Here is a 22,738-nt window from a genome sequence, read left to right as displayed (position 1 = left end):
TCACTACCCTTGTTCGATCACTAAGTTTGTATATCCAAAGTCTAGATTCCAAATATGATGTCTCCATCTGAATGAAATATAAGAGAAGAATGCAATTAGTCCAAGACTAAAAGTAGTTTTCTCGTATCAATTTTTCCTTCATTTCTTTTGGCCCATCATTGGGCTGTGCTGATGGCACATTATAGTTCCGAATGAAACAGACTAAATTCCTTCTGTCTTCACAATGTGCTCTGTTCTCCAAACTAGGCTTTTAAGGGTATAGATCAAGAGTAGGAACAGGGAAGATATCTTAACAAGGCCACTGTGCTGTCTTGCAGTTAGCAGAGCAAGACTGGTTACAGTTTAGAACAGGCAAGATTAAAGCAAAAGAATTTAGAATCTACTTGATGCGTGTCCAGTCATTTTTGATGATATATTTGACTTCACAGATGATGCACTGAGGAGACTCTGGATTCTGTTGTCTTCCCTGGAAGAGCTGAATTTGTTCTAGTAGGACAGAAGATTACTGGAAGGTAATCTCTACTGCTGGTTTTAGGCTTTTCTCTAACAAAAGTCTGTTCTGATTATGCTCTCAATCCTGGGATGTGGTCCCCATAGGATCTGAATGGAAAGTCTGAGCCATTTACCAAGCCCCTTAAAGCACTAGGGACTTCAACTCCAGAGTCTGTCTCTCCAGAGCTGGGTGGCTCTGAAATCTCTACTCAGAAATTCCACACTTTTAGCTGTTGTGGGCCCCCCTGCTGCTCGGTGTGCCCCCAAGCATAGATAGTTCAGGGGTAAGTCAGGAATGTCAAGGGAATTTCTATGTATGTTTTAGGGCTCCCTCTCCATGAATCCTCCCTTTCTGGAATGCCCCCCAATTTCTAGCTCCTCCAGGTTCTAATCTCAGATGCCTCAGCCCAATAACATCACTGCTTTCCGTTCCAGCTCTATCCTCCATGCACACACTACGGAGTTTCACAGGGGGAAAGCTGACAGATGTGGTTTCCTTCTTTCAAATTTCATACTCCTTCCATACCTCGGGCAGAAAATTTACAGTAAACTCAATTTACATTAAAGGTTCAAAAAACTTGCTATTAGCCACATTAAGTTCCCCATGGAACTAATGTAGCCTGAAGTAACCATGCGGCCCAGTGGTAAATAAGGACCCGGGGAAAGTGAAGGTCAGTGGTGTAGACTGGCAAGACTTGATAAAGGGCTAGGAGGTAATCTAACTGCACACTAACTTCTATCTATAAACCAAGGATTGGACAAAGAGGGTCCTCAATACAGGAGCTTAGGAAGAGATACTGCAGCATTCCACAGCCCTCAACTACAAATATTTCAAGGTCAAGGCAACCTAAAAAAACATCTGTGGCAGTTCTGATGTCTCTGACAGGTGATACCCGAAGGCTCAGAGGCAAGAATGTGTGTAAGGGGACAAATGATATTGGAAACCAGTTACCGCCAAGGGAATGAAATCATGTTCTACTTCTTTCAGAGTCTGGAGGTTCTCTTACATGTTTCCCGTAAGTGTCAAATTTTGACATTCTACATGAGGTTGGCAAATTGAAATTCACAGCAACAGAAGGTAGGTGTTTAATAAGTGCCTTTCAAGTCCAGACAAATTTGTGAAGCTTCAGAAATAGGAAAGAAAGGTAGGCAGCAAATAAAACTTCTGACTAAATCCGGCCATTACATCAAGCACATAAACATATTAGTGTTTAACTTTCTTAAAAGGGAGAAAAGGAAAATCCTGCTAAATTCCTTAATTTGTCATGAACAAAATAGTAAGTACTACAATTTCTGTTCAAAGGAAAGTGGAAAGGTATACACGGAGGAGGGAGAGGTTCCTCTTTGTTCTTGCCCCTGAACCCCATCATATTCCCTGTTACAAGCCAATGACCTTTCAGTCCCCTGTCAGAATTTAGGATTTTGTGTCATTGATGGCTAGCTTATGTCTTTCTAGGTGCTTGCATGTCATTGTAGGATTGTTGGACCTGAAAACACATTGAAAGAAATCCTTAGAGAAACCAGCATAATTATTTTCAGAATAAAAATAATGCAGAGGCAACATAAATCTTATGATGCGTTAACCTTAGTCATCATATCACAGAAGCCAGATGCAAATGTACATATTTACTGCATAAACCAGGACAAATCTTAAGCTCGTTTGAGAAAAGGCCAGAGAAAATGAAGACCCCCTTGCCACTCTACCATCCAAAGACTGGTTTCACATGTACTCAAAGATGCTGGTGTGCACCTCACCTGATCTGCTTGGACAGTAAGTTCGTGCAATGGGTGAGTAAAAGAACTTAATGGATTTCCAAAGGCCAGAAGAGTTCACATCATTACTTCCTTCCATCTCTTCTCATGTAAGCCTTGAATTTCAGGGCATTTCATATAGATCTAAGGACAAAAGCTATGAAAATAATTCTCTTAAAAATGACCCTTTTGATGTTTGAGAAACATGGTTTTGTTGTTGTTTTCAGGGAGGTATATGAATAACTTTATTATTCTAGGAGAGACTCCAATGTTTAAGTTTTCTTATCATAGCTCAAATAAGCAGGACCAGACTGTCATGGTTATCTGCATAAAAAAATCTCCAGTCTCCTAGGTAACAGTAAGATGGGGAAACAGGCAAAGGGGCTGTTTTTCAGTCTGAAGATGGAAGCTGCAAATTCCACAAGGGTCCTGGACTGAGGAAACAAGATCCTGCCTACTTGCCTCCAAGAGGTTGGCTGTCAAGTGCCCATAGGTACAAGGGCTGGCAACAGCAGTGTTCTCTTTCCCTGAGTCTATGACACAGAAGAAAATTGACTGGCTTACTCTCAGAGATTTCCAGCAAATGGTTGTTTCCAAAGATACAGGGTTCCTTTGAGAAAGATTCAAGTACCAAAGGGACTCTGATTTCTTTATGATCACAGTTGCGTCCTGTAAAGGATAGCATGCTTTTCAGGGACACAGATGTGCACACAGATGTTCCCTTGTCAGTTTCATTCAAGGATGCACAGTGCAGTGGTTACATTTGCCAAGCTGCTCTAACTCTGGCAGAGGATAACCAAGAAGTATACAACATAGCCTTGCCCTCGTGGAGTTTATAGACCCGTTGAAGAAGCCAGATCTAGGTGCACAAAAACACAAATTGGAAGATAGTAAAAGGCAGGCTATACCCCCCCCCAACACATATATATGTATGTGCACACACATCTATCTGTATGTGTATATACAGTTACACACATAGGTATCATATACATACTTATTGCCACCTAATGACTATTCTAAAAAGTAGTGGCTTAAGGCAACAAAACTTTTTTTACTATGTCTCACATTTCTGGGGGTAAATGGCCCTTACTTGGCTACTCATGAAACTGTAATGACTTAGAGCTTGGAACTGGAAACGTGATTCCTACTCACTGCCTTTCTGGCACCTGTGCTGGGGAGTGTCAAACACCTGGGGGGCTGGAACTGCTTGGGCTCTTTGTCCTCTCTTTCTGTTTCAGTGTGGTTTCTCCACATGGTCTTTCCTCAAGGTCTCTCTGGCATGAGTACTTCTCACATGGTGGCTCAGAGCTACAAGGCACAAGTTTCAAGACAGAAAACCAGAGGAGGAAGTTGTATGGTCTTTTACAATCTAGCCTGGGAAGTCACACAGAGGGTAGTTAAAAGGTATGGCAAGCTTCAAGAGGAGAGGAACAAGATTCTGGAAGAGCACACGTCCTGGAGTTTATCACTGTGACCATTTTGGAAGATGCAATCTGCCACTACTTACCTCTATCTGAAAATGAGAACTACGTATATGGCCATATTTACAACAAATATTTATCTATATTAATATGAATCAGACATTGAATGGTACTTGGGGACAGGAAGAAAAGCGCCAGCATGAGCCAGGGCAGTGAAGGCTGCATGGGTGAGTCAGATGTGTGGAGACTTACAGAAGGAAGGGCTTACATGTCTACAGAGGAGGCATTCCAAGTGTACAGGAAGCAGAGACAAAGGTACGGAGGTGGGAAGGAGCAGAGCCATTTCCTGTTCTAATGGGGTGGGTACTGTTCAACATGTTTCTCCTTGAATGAACAGCCAAGTTCTCCAGGGGAAAGAGGTACTAATGTGTTAACGTATCACCATTTCCCTTACATGATCTTTCCTAATCCTCATGGCTATCCCTAGAGCTCTGCTTTGCAGAGGGGGAAATTGAGGTCTAGCTCACAAAGCAAGAACGATCCTGGGGCCAGATCTAAGTCAAGTGCCCTTTCTTCTACACCCCGGTAGCCATGTTTTCCCCCAGGCTCAGAGAAATCAAGCACGTGCATAAGCAAAGTCTAGCTTTTTGTTTTGTTTTGTTTTTCCCAAAGGAAAAGGCTTCACCCAAAATCTAAGAAAGCACATGGGATTGCATTGAATTTCATGGTGCATTAGAACCCAGAATGGGACCCAAGACTAAAATTGGCCAGTTTTTCTGATTAGCCTTTTACTAAGCCTAGGGCTAGAGAACATAACTCTGGCACGTGTTGGGATTCTGCCCCCCTGCGGGCCTTGTGGTGGATAGCTTTCTCCATCTAGGGCTTCCTATTCAGACAAAACGGATTCCTACCCCTTCCACCAAAAAGGGACTGGTTCAGAGTTCTGCCTTATTTAAATTCTGGAAATGTCTACTTGCATCTTTTTTTATACATGAAATTTATTGTCAAATTGGTTTCCATACAACACCCAGTGCTCATCCCAACAGGTGCCCTCCTCAATGCCCATCACCCACCCTCCCCGCCCTCTCACCCCCTATCAACCCTCAGTTTATTCTCAGTTCATGTGTTATAGGCCGAAAATGAACTAGGAGTAAACTCACATTTTTCTGCTAAGATACATCCTGATGGAAAGCATGTTGGCAACTTTTGCAGCAACTCTACCTGTGCCCTAGAGCCCCACTTTATCATTTGCACATTTTAAGGCCATGTGATGCTGGTACCCCAGTATCTGTTTGGTGTGCTGGGACCCACAGGGGTAAAGGCAGAAAAGAGTTGCTATCAGGGTTCCCGAGAGATCCCAACTTACAACAGAGTGAGGTTTACACTGTGGGAGAACTGAGGGTTCTTCCTCCTATAAACTCCTCTGGAAGTTGCTAGAAGGAAAGTGAAGCAGTGTTCGTGCTTTAAGCCCCTGGCTGCAGATCCCTTTGCTGTTTTCCTTCTGTCCCTCCCTGAATGCTTTCACATCCGACAAGCCAGCACCTAGGGCTCCCTGGAGCTAAAGTGGCTGTTGTAAGTCTCTGCTTGACACTGAGTCCTTCCCCTGTCTCCTCCTTCCTTGGTCCCACCGCTCACTTTCTACCAGTTTTTCCAGGGAGCACTTTCAAAATCACTTTCGCATGAACGCTCATGCCAGGCTCAGCTTCTGGGAACCTAGGCTAGCCCAGGAACCACACAAATGCTGCTTCTTCCACAAACATTCCCTTGATCATCCCAAAGGAATCCTGCACTAAATCACCACAGAGATTGGGATCCAGACCACATGAGTGGAGGTTGGATAGGGGGCGGTGGGCAGCAACTTGTTCCCCACACCCCTGGCTATGGGTACAGCATTGCACACTCTCCCTTCAAATGACAGGGCCCCAAACAAGCCACACACATCACTCATCAGCCTGTCAGTTCCTAGGGAGTCTATTTGAGCTCAGCAGACCAGCGGTTTTTTTCTACTGAGATTCCAGCATGCCTACAGGTCCTTGCTGCATGTAGATGAGCTGGCTGGCGTTTAGGACAAAATGATACTAGATGGGACTTGCTCTGGGAAATCACTGGCGAGAAGGGGAGCAGGCCAGGCGTGAGGCAGGGAATGGAGAGCCGCAGAAACAACTACCCACGGCCAAAGTTTCCATTCCCAGTGCCAGGTGTTGGGAGCCAGGGGGGTCCCAGGGGCACGTCTGACTTGTCTGAACCAAGAGGCGGCAGCAAGACTGTCTTCTTACAGGGTTTTCACTGGTCTTGAACACATTCCAGATGTTTCTGTGTTCTCCCGTCACATCATTTTTTAAAAATTGTTTTTACCAGAAAGCTCAGATCCAAATAGTCAAAAGAATAGAATCTGTGGTTTTATCTTGGTCCACTGGAAGTGGACACAGACTCAGGTGACAAGAGAAGACCCAGCCCCAAATCTGAGGTGCTGTGGAGGAGCTGGGCATTAGAACCTCATGGTACGAAAGAAAGTGGCAGCTTGGGTTGGAGAGTGGAAAAGGCTGGAATTTTTTTGTGACCATTTCCAAATAGCAGTAAGGTACAAGCTTGAGAAAAAGCGAGAAGCATAAGTAATGGTCAGGGGCAAGTCTAGGCACAGTCAAGGGAGGAAAGTCTTGAAAACATCTTCCACACAAAAGGTATGGACCACACACATGTTGGCCAACCTTGCCTTTCCTTGGGGGAACTAGACTGCCATAAAATGTATGAAATCAGCTCTTTTTATGCCCTCATTTTTAACAAGCCTGGCTGAATAGCTGAGTGGCTACGTCCATGGCTGGTGGTGCTGTATGCTGGGGAAGGCAATAATGTCTGACCAGCTATGCACTAACTTAGGCATCTACTCTCCTCCCCATCCCTCTATAAAACATGTCTAAAACCTGCTAAGGTATAATGTCTTGGAAAGGGAAGTGAATCTCGCAGACTGATGAATGGTGCTGTCTTGTGAAGGTAACAAAAAGCTTGTGGTTTGATCACACCCAGTCTGTATGAAGTCAAGCAGGATAACAGGGTGACTGTGTACCACCAAAGTGGACAATTTGACGTCCGCTCAGGATTTCCTTCACCCGGGCCGGTGCACCCAGCACCCAGTGCTGAGAATGCCGTCGGCTAATGGCTCTGTGTGCCTTCTCCAGAGAATCGCTCCGGGTGAATGCCTGCTACCTCACCTGAAGTGCCTGGAAGACTAAGTCCTCACGCCAAGAGTGAGGTGTGGTCAGTGTCCCGACTCAAGTTGGGACAGCTCCGTGCTGCTATTCATGTGCCATGGTCCTGTGGGATCAGGCTGAGGCCAGTCTGCGGCTGAGAACACAGCTTTGTTGACTTATCTTCCTGCCTAATCCTGCTTCTCTTGCCCCCCCCCCCTCCTGAGAAATCTCGAGCAATAAGTCCCCTGCACAAGGATCTCTGTCTTGGGGACTCCCATCTAAGATAAACCCTTGGGCTGGCTTTTGCCGGTAAGACTCCAAGGGAATGGGGCATCTCACTGAAATGGAAGAGGTACACCAGCGGGAGAGGGGAGTCCCTGTGCACTCAGGATGCCCTGAGCAAACTCTGCCTCTTTTAATCTCTCCAAATCATTGCAGCCCATAACTGGGCCAGGGGTTCTAGCTCCTTCTGTTCCAAGTTAAGGCACCGGGCCTGAGAAAAGTTGCTGCCCAGGTGGTATGCCCTGGAAACTGACCCACAGCATGGAACCAGATTCAGATTTGGCACCACAAAAATTATTTTCCTTCCCTCCACCCCCCCCTGCAAACATCCGTGGAACAGTTAAAATTGGGTAGGATTTCCTTCCCCCAAATCTCCCTTTGAAGTTTGCAGATGGATTCTGGGAAGGTTTTATATTTTAATAAGAAATTTATTTCCCAGAAGATTCTGTCACTTGGAAGGTAATGAGTTTGGATGAAACCAGGAATCCTTGTCGAGATGCCCCAAAGATTCACGCTTACAAAGCTTTCCTCAGCTAAGTTTGTAGCTCTTGAAGACAGAGCCCTATCACCACAGGAGGGCTTCTCGACTGCAGGACTCCCACCTGGAGGAGGGTACTGCTCTCCTTGAAGGATGAAAAATGCTTAAAATGTTTTCCACAAGCACAGTTGATTGAGTGGGAGGGACAGCGCTTGGGCAACACCGAGGTCTAGATATTCGGATAACACAGGCCGCATCTCTGCTGTCAGGTGAAGGCCTGGTGGGAGAGGTCACGGGCACAGACAGACGCCCATCAAAAGGAAGATCAGCAGCCTAGAGTTTTCTCTCCCTCCATGCAAATGTATGCCCCAGGCCCTGGGGAGGCTGCTAGTTCCCACCCGGAAGGAGTGTGAGCTATTTTAACTTGGAATGCAGCAAGCCAGGCCAAAGGAGCCACAGCCAAGAGATACAGTATACGGCAAGCATTTTCCCCACAAACCGTGTCTCTTGTGAGGACCCAAAGAGGCCAGCAGCACAGTGGACCGCCTGTAGCTCGTCCCTAATCAGCCACATTTCAGTGTTTTGGGAATGGGAGGGCTGGAGTGGTGGGTGAGCAGGTGGTTGGCATGGCCAGTGTGCTCCCAACACTGACTCCTGACCCCTCCCGGTGTTCCCATTTTCTTACTGGTTCCCCTGCCCCAAGAAACTTTCCAAACCTCTCCCTCTTCCCTTCCCCTACGCTCCCCACCCTTACACTCCAACAGCGCTTCCCATTTCCAGATTATTTTACTCTTTTATCCTCAACCTGGTCTGGAAGAGCGCAGAAAAGAGCAAATGTTGGTGAAGGAGTGGACGCCTGACTATTACAAAGAATGGTTTTAGTACTTGGTTTATTCATTCAACAAAAATTTTGGAATTGCTACTTTGCTCCAGGCACTGTGTTCACTAAGTAAACAGGCAATGCTTTCCCTGTTTGCTCATCTTTCTTTTTAAAATTTTTTAAATTTAATTTTATTTTTTTATTAAATTTAAAAAAAAGTAAGTTTATTTATTTTCAGAGAGAGAGAGAGAGAGTGCACGTGCGTGCACGCACGAGTGGCAGAGGGGCAGAGAGACAGAGACAGAGAATCCCAAGCAGGCTGTGCATTGGTCAGCATAGAGCCTGATGTGGGGCTCAAACTCACGAAATCATGAGATCATGACCTGAGCCAAAACCAAGAGTCAGATGTTGAACCCACTGAGCCACCAAGAGCCCCCCTCTTGTTGTTGTTTTTGTAATATATCAGTGTATCATGTGCTGCTATGTTCCATGGTTTTCAGGTCCTCCCAACTGAGATGTCAGAGATGGGATCTGAGGTGGTGACTTGGTGTGACCCACTCAGGGGACTGGAAAGAGAGTGAGACGATGACAAAGAAATAACTCCCCCCCTGTAAAGCGTCCCCAAACAGCTGGTCATCTGGTCAACTGGTACTGATTCCTGTCACCATGATGATGAGGTCAGAACCAACCGTTTAATTCTGAAAGCTACCCGCCAGCCCAACCAACAACCTCAGGGTCCAGAATAATTCTCTGCCTGGGGTCAGACACTGGCAATCAAAAGCATCACACGTTATCAGAAAGATTAGGAATAACGTACTCATAACTGCTCTGCAGGCTATGGGGCTGTTGAGGTCCATCGCTGTGGCTGGACAGCATCCTATGAACGAAGCGCATGCAGCAGGAGTGCCTGGTGTTTTTTGGGGAGACATGAGATGATATCGGGCCATCCAAGAACAAATTATGTCAATAGTTATATAACGCTTATTTTAATGTTATGATAAAAATATCTGTGTTCGTTTATGAGAGATATATAAGAGCACCTTTAAAAATAAATTCTTTAATTCTGCATTGATAGTGTGTCAAAACCTTTTTTTGTTTCTTATGAGCACTGAAATTTACCCAAAACTGTACTGTCAGAGTATTCCCAGGTGTCTGGGTGTATATGTTTAGGCAATAGTGTTTATTGTGCAATCTTGTTCTGCTGCTACAATTTAGGAATGGATTACAAAGAGCAGTGCACATACACGATTACTGTAAATGTATGTACAGGTGCTTGTCCATGACTGCTTTTCATCTTCTCACCACAAATGAATTTTCTTGTTTGTGCACTGGAATGATTCAGGAGCAAGTGACTGTAACTGGATATATCCACAGAAAGGGACAATTAACTATCTTACAGGGAATTTTAGCACACAAATAAACTTCTAACTCTATATACTTGGGGAATCTTGTTCTCTACAAAGCTGAGAAAATTGTCATTGTGATTTAGTAAAATAAAAACAAAATTCTTGTCAGGAGTAAAAAAAATCATTTTGAAAGTTTAAAAAGTTCAAAGTTTTAAAAGTTGAAAAATTTAAGAAAAGTGTATAAAGGGGTGCTTAGGTGGCTCAGTCGGTTGAGCATCCAACTTCAGCTCAGGCCATGATCTCGCAGTTGACGAGTTCGAGCCCTGCGTCGGGCTCTGTGCTGACAGCTCAGAGTCTACAGCTTGCTTCAGATTCTGTGTCTCTCTGTCTCTGCCCCTCCCCCACTCATGCTCTGTCTCTCTCTGTCTCAAAAATAAAATAAACATTAAAAAAAGAGAAAAGTATAAAGAAAATAATTGTCCATGGCCAACATGGGATGCAAGTGGCTACCTTGGCCTCAGAATATAAGGGTCAGAGGTCCACAGTGACTGAGGTTACTACTGTGGGCATGGAAGACAGTTGGCTTAGCCAATTTGGGAACGTGGCACATGAGGCAGGTGCTGCTAGGGAAGGGAACACTGAAGAGGCGTGGGGGGCATGGGGGGGAGGCAGTTGGTGGTGGTATGCCTGGCATCCAAGTACCAGGCTGGCAGTGAGGACCCATCCTCCCTAAGGAACAGCAGGGCCAAGTACATGTGCTTTGAAGGAGGATTGACATAATGGAGTTATTAATGCATGGGAAGTGGGGAAAAGGTAAAACTGAATTTTATTGAAATTCCACATTTTAAAATAGGAAAAACACGCTTTCTTCTCATTGAAAAGATAAACAAAGACAATCCAAATTTTAAAACTGGAAGTGGCATGACTGCCACTAGAGAGCGGAGGAAAGAGAGAATCTTTTGTCCCAGAGCCAGTCATTTCCCTATGTAACATCCGTAGATGCACATTTCTAACACCTCTGAGGGAAGGCAACGAGCAAAGGGGAGGAGATTAAGTCCCCAAATCCCCCTGCAGCAGATCCCATATTGTTTTGTGCAAAGAGCCCGTGCAATCTTGTTTCCTTCAGGAAAGGGGACATGGAAAGTGGGGTGTGGAAAAACCAAATAGAGAAACAATGCTCGTTTTCAACACCAGTGTCTTCTGTAAAATCTTCACCCTACCCTCCAGATCTTACAGCTCTGACCGTGTTAATCACTGAAACATTGTCTTTTAGCAGACTTCCAGGCTTTCTCAGTGGTTTAAATACGATGTTCTTGGGGCACCTGGGTGGCTCAGTTGGTTAAGCATCCAACTCTTGGTTTTGGCTCAGGTCATGATCTCATGGTTCATCAGTTCGAGCCCCACTTTGGGCTCTGAGCTGGCAGCATGGAGCCTGCTTGGGATTCTCTGTCTCCCTCTCTCTCTGCCTCTCTCCCTCTCTCGCTCTCTCAAAATAAACATTTTTAAAAATTAAGTAAGTATGATTTTCTTGAACCTTTTTTAAAAAAGTAGTTAATTATGCAAATGATAGTACCTAGATATCTCTTTCCCGAGAAAACCGGTAGTTCAGGAACAAAGTCAAGGACCCTCAGGCTGATTCGCCTCTCTCTTAGGCTCTGTGGATGGAGTGAGTGTCAGGAGACATTTTTAAACTGCCAGCTTTCTCAAGAGTCTGAGAAGAGTTTCTGCCCTGGGGAAGTAGACCAGAATCCACATTCTCAATTCCCAAATGGCCATGAACTGTGCATGGGGGAGGTGCTACTCTGGGCTCAAGATTGAGTTCCATCTCACTACCATCCATAGGGACAGATGGGAGGATAGGTGGCCTTTGAGATCAAGAGGACAGTCTGAGTGAACTGGCAACTGTTCATGTGGCCAGTCTGGGGCCACTGATGATCAGGTAATGTGGTTTCTATGATCCCTGGCAGTCCTTGGAAGTTTATAAAGTTAGAAAAAATATAGAAATTCAGAATCACATGCACACACACAAATGACAGAAACTTTATTCCCAAAGACACTTCCTACCACCTTCTACCCAAAGGTTCCAAGAGCTACTGTTGGATTCAGAAAGAAAATGGGGCAACATTAAACTCTGTTACTCAGTATGGGAAAGGGAATGGCACATTCCAGAGAGACAGCTACCTACCACGTGTTAACATATAGGCCATCAAATAAAAAGACCACATGTTATAAAGCACTAACACTTTTCTGGACATAATTTGATTTTTATTCCATGCTCAAAAGACAGTTTAGGACCCACAGATCCTCAGGGCCAGTATTAAACTCAACAAGTTAAAACTTTACTGACAAGCACCTTGGTGCTTTTGAATAGTGATTTCTGGCTGATAGAATCCTGGAACAACACCCCACTTCTACTTTGCTTCCAAAGACCCTTGACCTCCTTTGAAAAAATTAGTTGGGGAAAAATTCACAAAAGAGCAAAATCTGTAAATGTTTAGAATATAACTACCAAAATTCAGGTGTTTACTAAATGTAAATTACTAACTGAAAACAGAGGAATCGAGCCTGTGTAGAATATATTACTATGGGGTTTACTTAATTTTCTTGAGTCATGTACTATGTAATCATGTAGTCATGATTTCTCTGCAATCATAATTAAAACAATATAAAATAAAATGCAATACTTGCTATTAAAACCTATTTAATGTTTATTTTTAGTTTTGAAAGAGTGTGCACAGGGGGGTGGGCTGGGGGAGAGGGGGACAGAGGATCTGAAGTGGGCTCCGCATTGACAGCAGAGAGCCCAATGCGGAGTTCAAATTCACGAACTATGAAATCACGACCTGAGCCTGAGTTGGACACTTAACTGACTATGCCACACAGGTGCCCAAAACCTATAATCTTAACTAAGGATTCTGAAACATTCATGTTTATGTGAGTACATACATTGAGAAAATAAAAAAGCTCACAGAGTCAATGAGTCAATCCTGTAGAGAAAGGGACTTGTGTCTTTACTTATTAGTCCCTGTGAATGAGACTGTGAGTCTAATAATTCTTCACTGCATCACAGGATGATGCAGAATAGAACCCAATCCATGAAATTCTCTAACAAAATACTGTCCTGGTTTTATCCTCCTATGTTAAGACCTCTGCATAACTTCTCCGACTAGTCCTGGGAGTGCTCAAGGCAGGAAGGAGGAGGTCCAATCAATCCTCAGAGGTGAGCAGGGAACAGAGCTGAGGTTAGGGGTCCAGCTCAATGCTCCAAAGCACTTGCCCTCTGACCTGTTTGGCCCAGAGGAGGGAACTAAGCACTGCCTGAGGCCCCGTGATTGCAGCTGTATCTGTGGGACAGATGCCAGAGTAAATAGGAACAGTCACATTACTCAGAGCATGCTAATTTCTCTTGCTTAGTATACGAAAGTCTTCCTTGGTGATGCCTTCCCATTCCCGTCAGTCTCTGGAGAAGGGGGTATAAGGATATAAGGGTCTGTTTTGGGCTATGATGACAATAAACATGCAGAGAGGGTTATGGATACATCCCCCAATTAAGCCTAAATTTGAAGAAGGAAATAACCCACGTATCTAGCCTCATCAGTAAAACACAAACAAAATAAAACTCTGTAGGGAATTTGACAAAAAAAAAAAAAAATTGAAGCAGCAGCTAACCACAAAGAAAAATCATTCTGAGAGGCTTGGAACAGAGCTTTGTGACCTCAGGGTGGTATCAGCACCTTGGGGATCAGCAAGTATTTCCAGAATTCAGTAGCTTATCTCATCCTATAAATTCACTGGGAAGTTGGTGTGGTGTACAGATCTTCCTCCTTCCTCTTTTCCACTCAGTGACTGACTAGGTTTAGTGGCTGTGACTGACTCAAGATGGAACTTTTTTTTTCTCTTAAAGTTTATTTACTTATTTTGGGAGAGAAAGAGAGAGTGTGAGTGGGGGCGGGACAGGAAAAGAGGGAGAATCTCAAGCAGGCTCTACTCTGTCAGCACAGAGCACATGCAGGGCTCTATCTCATGAACCATGAGATCATGACCCGAGCCAAAATCAAGAGTCGGACACTTAACTGACTGAGCCACCCAGGCGCCCAAAGATGGAATTGCTTGATGTCTTCTAGTACTGATGCTCAATTGTGCCACCAGCTAGATTCAGTTCTCCAGAAAGCTATGGGTTCACCATGGTGAGTCATGGGTTTCCTCTGAGCCTCAGTTTCCTCATCTACAAAATCAGGCAAAAGACATTTTCTGATTTGGAAACTGTAAAGTGCTACTGTTGGCCTTGCTATTACTCAGAAGTACTGATTCTGGTGCAAGGAAAACCAATCAGGTTTAGTCAAAGGGCAGTGAGGAACAAAGGAATGTTGAAAATGAAAATAATGAACTAATAAAGGAAAAGACAGAATGAAGGCAGAGTGGACAGAACCCCCCTTGTGCCTCTGGGTGGACACTAGGAGGATTCCCAGTGGCAGTGACCTCCAGGCTCGGAGACCACTTATCACATTCCCAAGCATTTAATTCAATCTAAGAGGAATATTTCTGGTATCTCCTGTGTTCCGAGCACTTGGTTCTATGGGAGATGCCAAAGGAAGGTTGTAAGAAAATAGTTAATTCTCCACATTTACCTAATGGATCTTCCAAACTCTTCTATGAAGAACGTATCCTTACTATTTTCCTCACTTCATAGATGAATAAGACTGAGGTTTAGACACTTAAATAACTGTATTCAAGGATCTGGAGCCAGAACTCAATCCCAGGTTTGACTGATCCCAGTGTCTATACTTTTAGCCACCATCCAAAGAGGCAGTGTCCATGGCAAAGACAAACCTTGACCATGGTTGCCTCTGAGCACCAACTCTGTAACACACCTAGTCACCGCCCCCTTCAAACTCCTCTGCACCATTGCCCCAGTCCCTGCACCTGTCTACACTGGACTCCTTGCAGGCAACAGAGCCCATTATCCAAAGCCCTTGATGGTTCACCCACAGGAGCTAACCCCAAATGTGGAAGGCAGCCCAGTTTGGGGAAAACAGAATGAGACAAACGGTGCTTATTCTAGCCACCTGGATGACACTCTCTGTCTCTCTCCCTCACCTAGAGGGAACACACCTTCTCCAGCCAACCCTTAAGCACCTCTCGGGGCCTCAGTCTCCAGGAAGCCTCTCTCTTCAGTCTTTAAGTCCATCACTGAATCTGTCCCAAGCTCCCTACTATACTCTTGGGCTTTTGCCTTCCAAGGTGACCTCAGAATAAAGCCAGAACCAGCCCTAACAGTGTGGACCCAACCTGGCCTGGTAGTTTTAAGAGGCTGGGCTCTGAGCAGAGAAAACTCCTCCCAGAGCTCCTGACGCAGCAGCTGTGTGTGCTCAGGCCCCAGGGCACTTGGCGAGGCCCCCTGACCATGCTGACCCACAGACTTCTCTCCTGCTCACGGCTGCTGCGACTGTGCGCACAAAGGAGGCGGCTCCTTAGGGCATTTGGAACGTCATTTAACCTCAGAGGCAAGACAAACAGCTGGCTGGTACAGCTAGTAAAAACGCTACCTACCCTTAAGATCTTGCCAAAAATACTCCAAACCCTACATTTAGGTTTGGTTAAACCATACACACAAAATCCCACAAGCCACCGAAATGTGATAGCAGAATTCTGTGTCCAGCATCCTAGGCTGGCTGCCTCTAGAATTTCTTTTCCTTTTGTTTCAACTGCAAATAACTCTTTTCCCTTTTCAGTCCCCTTTCCCACTGCTTTGGAAAGCCAGGCTCAGTCAAAAGTCTGCCAGGGAGCTTTTGCTTGTTAAATGTCAACTCCTGCTGCGTGGGTAGGAGGAGAATTATTGGTGACTGCGTGCAGGTGCTTCCTGGAGTCCCTAGTCAGTGGGACAGTTTGATCAATGAATCAGGACTGATCACTGGCCCTGATTTGCCTGCACTCAGTAGTCATTAATTACAAGCAAACAAGCAAATCATTAGTAGGTAACTTCTTGCTGCAGAGCCTCGATCCTTGCAGTGGAGACAAGATGGTGTGCTGACACGTGGGTTCAACCAGAAGGCCGGGCTGGCTCTGCCATGCTTCAGAGAGGGGACGACCCCAGCAATACCACAGTGCATTGCTGTAACCCAGCACACTTCCCATCTGCTAAGCTGGTTTTCACACTGAATCATAAACTCTGTGTTTCCATTTGGTGCACAGAATTTCAGAGCCTTGCACTGGCTGAGCCATGTCCTCAAACTCTGCCCAAGGGTCCTTCCTGATCTCCAAGGTCAGGGGCCAGAGGAAATACTTCAGCAGAAGAGTTCTTATTGTCCAGAACATTTCAGCAAGGTATGGGTCTGTCCTCATGGAAGGTTAAGAACAACCTCTAAATGGAAGGGAAGAAAGACTGCCCCAGGCTTGCTTCATTCATTCATTCATTCATTCATTCAAGTAACATCTGTCAAACACCTGTTATGTGCCTGCCATCTTCCAGGCACTGAGGCACAGGGAGATTAGTAACTGACAATTTAATTTCACCAAGGAATACAAAGTTCCAACTGTGATGAGCACAGGAAGATGCTCCCTGGGACTCGAAGTACCTGTGAAGGGATGGAAGAAGTAGGAGGGAAACAGGAAATGAGTACAGGAAAAACTGGTAAGACAGAAAGCCCAGAAAAGCTAGGGCGGGAGTGAGGGGCCAACATGTGTTGGTGCAATTCAAGAAGGATAGTGAGGCTGGAGGGGACAAAAGTAGGAGTGTGCTGAGAGAGGTGAGGTGGAGAGGGAAGTGCCAGACCACACATACCAGGTGGGCCAGGTTAGAAGTGCTGCCCTGGGGCACCTGGGTGGCTCAGTCGGTTATGCATCCAACTCTTGGTTTCGGCTCAGGTCATGATCTCACGGTTGGTGAGTTGGAGCCCCATGTCGGGCTTTGTGCTTTACGTGGAGCCTGCTTGGGATTCTCTCTCTCCCTCTCTTGCTACCCCTCCACCACTCATGCTCTTTCTTTCTCAAAATAAATAAATAAGCATTAAAAAAAAAGAAGTGTTGCCCTTTATCCTTGGGAGCAATGGGAAGTTATTTATGCATTTTTCAAAAGGGAGGCATGATGACTTTCAACGTGTAGAAGGATCACTCTGGCCATCGTGTGGAGAGAACTGGAGGGGACAGAAGCCATGAGGCCTACAGCACAGTCCAGGAGAGAGAAAGAAGTGCTTGGCAGTCCTGTGGAGGACGTGTGGCCAGATTCGAGAGCTCATGAGGAGATACAGCCCCAGTGACTGCTAGTGGATGACATGGGGTGTGAGGCACAGAGGCTTTAGGAGACATCCAAGTTTCTGTCTTCAGCAATGGGTGGGTGCACAGAGAGAGAGTGCACCTGCGGCCTGGTCCGGGAGGAGGACCCGGTCAGGGAACAGTCAAGGGGTCAGTTTGGACGTGTGGAGTGTAGCACACTCCCTTCCCAGGAAGGGGTGCTAGCCAGGTGTAGAACTCAGAGGAGAGCTGTGAGGGCAGGGGCAAATACAACAGGCCCTAGTGCCCCCTCCAGAGAAGAAGGTCATGTGGGAAGGTCACCTAGTGAATGCACACTGGCCATCTCTGGATGGACCGAAACGCTGCCTTGACTTTCCAGACTTCTCCAGTGAGCCCCCTTGGACATTCACCCACTATCCCACCAACCCCACTTATCCTGACTCAGACCTGCTCTGTTCTCTCCCATCTCAGAGCTACCCAGTAGGCTCTCATCCTATATCCAGGATGAACTGGCCGGGCTACCAAATCCCCAGGCACCCAACTGAAAAATCAGAGTTGGCTCAAATTTTCCTGACCCTTGATGCCGTCACCCCAGACCCAGCTTTCTCAGCCCCTCCTCTCCATCCTTACCAGGTTCTTCTCAAATTCTTCTCATCCTACAAGGATGGATTTTCAGTAAGGTCTGAAGCCAGGTCTCCTGGATTCTCATTCTAACTCCACCTCTTACCAGCTGGGCAATGTTGGGCCTCAATTTCCTCATTTAAAATTGTGACTATTACCTCCTATACTTTATACAGTTGTGTGAAGCTAAACACTAACATATATAAAGTGCTAAAACTAGTGTCCAGCACATAGTAACTGCTCAATAAACCCTAGCTATCATTTTAATATCTCTTTTCCACATACTTTGTGCACATTGACAGACAAGACGTGGCTATGTGGTACCTTCTCTTCAGAGTGCCGCCTCCACTATCTGTTTCTTCCTCTGGATTGGCCACTCCTCACAGGCAGGAGCTATTTCTCATTCATATTTGACTCCTAAGCTCCCCTTACAAAGCCTGAACCTGCTCTGTAAATGACTGCTCTGTCAGTGAATATACAGCAACAAGAGATTTTACAAGTCTGGGCATACAGTAAGTAGTGGGAAAGGCAAGCATTTCAAACGTTCCTGTCAAGAACCCAAAGTATTTTCAGAGGCTTTTTATTAAACAGGGTAGTCAATACACATTTGTTGAATTCTACTGGATTCTTCTTATATTACTTAACTCAGCTGTGCTGTTTCAAAGCCTTCCAGAAGAACACCAGAGCCCCAGTGCCAGGAAAGATAGGTCTTCCACGACACAAATGTTCCTAGACAATAAATGCAACTCTCAGATTGAGTCCACTGACCCAGGGAGTTCAGGTAAGTTGACATTTCCTCTTGGGAACTTTTCCTTCTCCAACACCCACACACAATTGTGAGGTCTACAGAATGCTCTGAACTCCTCTGTGAGCAGGGGCTCAGGAGCTAAGTGGACTAGCTTTCCGACAAAGGCAGAGAACCAAATCTAGAGCTAAGGACTCTACTACCTATCAGCTAGGCAACCTACCAGGCAGTCCCTAATGAGGTAGTACAATAGTGCATTTCAAACTGGGTACCATATTTTTTTTTCTTTTTGAAAAAAGAAGAATTCAGGCAGCTGTGCGTCCAATGATGTAAATATAGTTCCCAAGGCAAACTTGCTAAGGTGTGTGAAAATGGGTTTGGGAGGCAGAAAGACCAGTGGGGAGTAAAGCGAAGCCTTCCATGAGTAACTATTCCATAGACTCATCAGTGATTAGAACCCTCCTCTAGTCCAAAATTTCTGAATGAGAAAATGGGCCTGAATGAGAAAAGAGGGGAAATGACTTTCCTTAGCTCACTAATCTTAAGGCCAGACACTCATGCTCCCCATCTCCTAGTAACTGCAACTTCTTGAGGCATGTTTGTGCAGACACCTTATCACAGTGCACTGAGCAAATTTAAGTCTGAAACAATCAACAGAAGACCAGTACGGTAATGGCACCATTAATGGCTAAAATGTTCTTGAACTTCCTTAGCCAGAGAAAGCTCTTTTTATGCACTTCCTAGTTTTGGTAACCACCATATGAGTGTGTACCACAACTGTCCTTGTTTTTCTGAGGCAGGAATTGAATCCAACAGAGTTTGGGCTGTCCACCCAAGCAAGCAGGTACAGAAGCCAAAGCCCCTTAGAATTTTCTTTGAAGATCCTCAAAACCTGAGTGTAACTAGTACTCATTAATATCCCAACTGTGCACCCTGAGCCCTTACAGTCCTCATGTAAGAGCCTGAGAATTTCCACTCCAAGGCTGTCTCCCATCATGCAGTTGGGACAGTGGAACAGACTAGAAAGCTAGGAGTTAATGCCTCAGGGACAGCCCCAGCCAATGACAGGTGGGAGCTGCAGGTTAAAAACCACCTCCCAGAGCTCCCCAGTGGGACTGAACCCCACCTGGTTGTTGACACACCTTCCCTTCCCTTCCCTTCCCTTCCCTTCCCTTCCCTTCCCTTCCCTTCCCTTCCCTTCTTTCTGATTTCCTTCCCTTCCCATCTCACTTCCCTACTGCCCACCAGGTTTCCTGGGGTCACCTACCAGGTTAACCTCCTGCACTTGCATCTTAGCCCAGGGTCTGCTCCTTGGGGAACCCAGGCTAAGACTTGAATAGAAATAGGAACAGTCTCTCTCCATATCTGTGAGAACAGAGAACACAGAAGGCATCTGAAACACATAAAAGAGATGTCAGGAAAGCCAGTCAGGAGGGGTGGTCCACAAACATAGATGTGGAATAATTACCAAGCCAAGAACAGCTGTGTGCAAAATGGACAAGAGTGAAAGACTCTGGCAATGAGCAGTTAATCTGAGGACCTGCCTGCAGCCAGTCATTCCTGAAGAAGGTGCTGAAACCCATCAGATGTTGGCAGGAAAGGAAGCCGCGTGTGCAGTACGTTAGCTGTGGAATGAGGCAACCCAAGCTATGACCCTCTCTGGGCTCTGATCTCTCCACGCAAGGGTAGCCAGTCAATGAACCCAGCCTGGGCCTGTGAGAAGCATGGGAGAATGCCACACCATCCTCAGAAACCTGCAACAGGCTCCAAGACAGCAGAGTCCTCTTCTGAAGGAGGAAACAGAAGGTTCTACAGCCAGGGCATCCACAGTGCTTTGCTCCCTAAGGACACTTGGTGCTGGCAACCGAGGCCACCTGTTCCCGCAATCAGCCAACAGGAGTTGATTGTGCCAGGCACAGGGCTATGTTTGGGGACACAGATGAACTGGATTTAGTTCTCATATTCAAGATACTCATGGTTTATAGTTCCTTGTCACACAATGGGAATGACCAGGTGAGCCTGAACTGATCCATGGACAGCTCTTACAGAGCATCAAAGCTCTGGAGTAACTCACTGCCCTTACCCCAGCTGGTAAGGAAATGTTCACCCTTACCCCAGCTGGGCTAAGAAACATGGCTGGTCACGCTGAGTGCAGTCACATTTGGGGTACACTGTAGCTTTCTGAGCCTGACTTCTCAAAAAAACACAGTGGATCAAGGGCTGTGGTCCCTTCACTTCCCTCCTAAAACATCTTTGAAATTAAGGTTCAGAAATGCTTTCCAAGGAAGAAGGGGGTGTACCTGAACCCCAAGGATATTCTCCACATCAGATATAAGAAAAAATCATGGCATAAAGGATTGTGCCAGGAAGAGAGGCAGCAATACATTTTGTCAGCTGATTTACAGACCTGAATCGGGTCAGAAGGCCACTTCTGAAATAAAAAATAGAGTCCTAAAGATGCATCTGTTGTTACGGAAAATCGATAAGGCCCTGAGCCTGTACTTCATTTCTCCCAGGAGTGGGAGGAGGGGTGTGTCATTTATCAAATGCAGGAAGGCTGGGACAGGACCAGAGGCAGCCATACAAGGTCATCCCCTGGCTCCCGATTCTGACGGACAATCTCTGGATTCAGATCACTAAATGAAACCTCTACAAATAATCAAGATGACAGATGGCAATAAGCGAGAATGACTGAAGACTTCTTGCTGGCCCCGTGGATGGGATTCCTGAAGGCCTTCCAAGGGAGGGAATTAATACCCAGAGACCTGGGCATTCTGTTTCTCTGTAGGGTTTGTTTTTTTTTTTAATCCCCGCTAAAGGCTCTCTTGTGAAAATACAATCACATTCTTTCATTTACTTCCAAAACTCTCAAAGTGCAATATTAGTAGTTTAATTTCTTTTGGCATCAAGTCTAAATGGCTTTATATTACACAGATTATATATAATATGCATACAATAAAGAGTGTATGCAGAGTTTATACTATCTTTGTGTATTAGGCTGGCAAATGGGAGAAACTGTGGGAGAAGCAAGAACATAATCAAGCCATGTGCCTTAACTGTGATGTTACGAACACTTGATTTTTAGGCATGTGGCATGTGGTACTCTCCTGACAGGCAAAGCCACCTTGGTCAAGGGGAAGCTAACCTGTTGGCTGAAAACATTCTCTGATACAACAACTATGGCACCTGTATAATTCTTAACTCTGGGTTAAGCACTGCTTTTTCCCTGCAGAGTCCTTCTAGCACAGGCATATTCTGTAGAAGAGAAACTTTGTAATTCAAAAATACTTCCAGGTAATTAATTTACCTGCTATTAAAATTCCTTTCTGTGGATTTCGCTTGCCTTCAACTGAACTGGCAATCCAAGGTCCTTCCAGTTGCAAACACCTGAGTCTTTCTCCTGCATTTGTCATTCCTGCCAAAGGCAGAGACACCCACACAGGTTCAGGACAGAAGGTCTAGAATCATTTGGCCTCCTCATGCTTGCCCCAACCCATATCCAGCCAGCTTCCAAATCAAGAGGCCCATTTCCTGCCAAATTTCTTCTTTCCATCGGGTCTCCTTTACCCCAGCACCACAGGGGGCGGATCCTTGGGAGGCCCACCTGGTTGTGCCATTACACACACATGTAATGTTTCTCCAGCCAGAAACCTTCCTTTTTCAATCTTCCCTGCTCACTTCCACCCAGAGAAGAACCCTGTCTCAGCTCAACTGCCAACCGAGTGGGGGCCACAGTGCTTACCACAGTGTTCTATATACTCCATGGCTGCGTGTCCCAGTCCATGCCCCAGCAGACACCCCGGGGGCTCATCCACAGGAAGGAAATGAGCCTTCACCTGGCACTGTCATTTCTGCCTCACTCAGTTCCTAAAAAATCCTGTAAGGTGCCCAGAAGAGTCAAACAGAGAAAAGGAGGATTAACTGCTGGCATCCCTCCTCCAGGAGCTGCCTTTGGAATTCCTTGTGCTCTGGATTCCCACAACTGGACGATTACACCCCTGGTTGCTCCTTTCTCCTTGCTGTGAAGGCCACACACTCTCTACTGTGTTTCCCTTCTCTTCTGAAGCTACGGTCCACAAGCATTTCCCAAGCCTTCTCCAACAGTGTATTACAGAATTTTATGTATTTTGGATAACACTTTATCATATCTGTGTTTCGCAAAGATTTTCTCCCAGTCTGTGGCTTGTCTTTTTATTCCCTTAATGATGTCTTTCAACGAGTCCAAGTTTTTCATTTTAATAAAGTCCAACTTACCATCTTCTTCTTTTCATGGATCGTGCTTTTGGAGTCCTATCTGAAAAGTTAGCGCCAAACCCAAAGCCACTTAGATTTTTTTCCCATGTTATTTATCTTCTAGGAGTTA

At 45.6% G+C, this 22,738-nt stretch overlaps 1 protein-coding gene and 1 long non-coding RNA gene across 5 annotated transcripts in view; both read right to left on the bottom strand.

Annotated features, from left to right (window-relative positions):
• The window catches only part of SLC24A3 (solute carrier family 24 member 3), a 500,862-nt gene that overhangs the window by 231,483 nt on the left and 246,641 nt on the right, over positions 1-22,738 (bottom strand). The gene's annotated exons all lie outside the window — the stretch shown is intronic.
• On the bottom strand, positions 16,934-22,329 carry LOC122215860. Its single transcript, XR_006200582.1, has 3 exons — positions 21,683-22,329; positions 19,643-19,768; positions 16,934-18,359 (listed from the first exon to the last, which is right to left on the bottom strand). It is a non-coding gene; the product is annotated as an uncharacterized LOC122215860 (long non-coding RNA).

Source organism: Panthera leo, chromosome A3 (assembly GCF_018350215.1).
Source record: "Panthera leo isolate Ple1 chromosome A3, P.leo_Ple1_pat1.1, whole genome shotgun sequence".
In the NCBI taxonomy this organism is placed as follows: domain Eukaryota; kingdom Metazoa; phylum Chordata; class Mammalia; order Carnivora; family Felidae; genus Panthera; species Panthera leo.
This window is presented reverse-complemented; position numbering and strand designations above follow the sequence as displayed.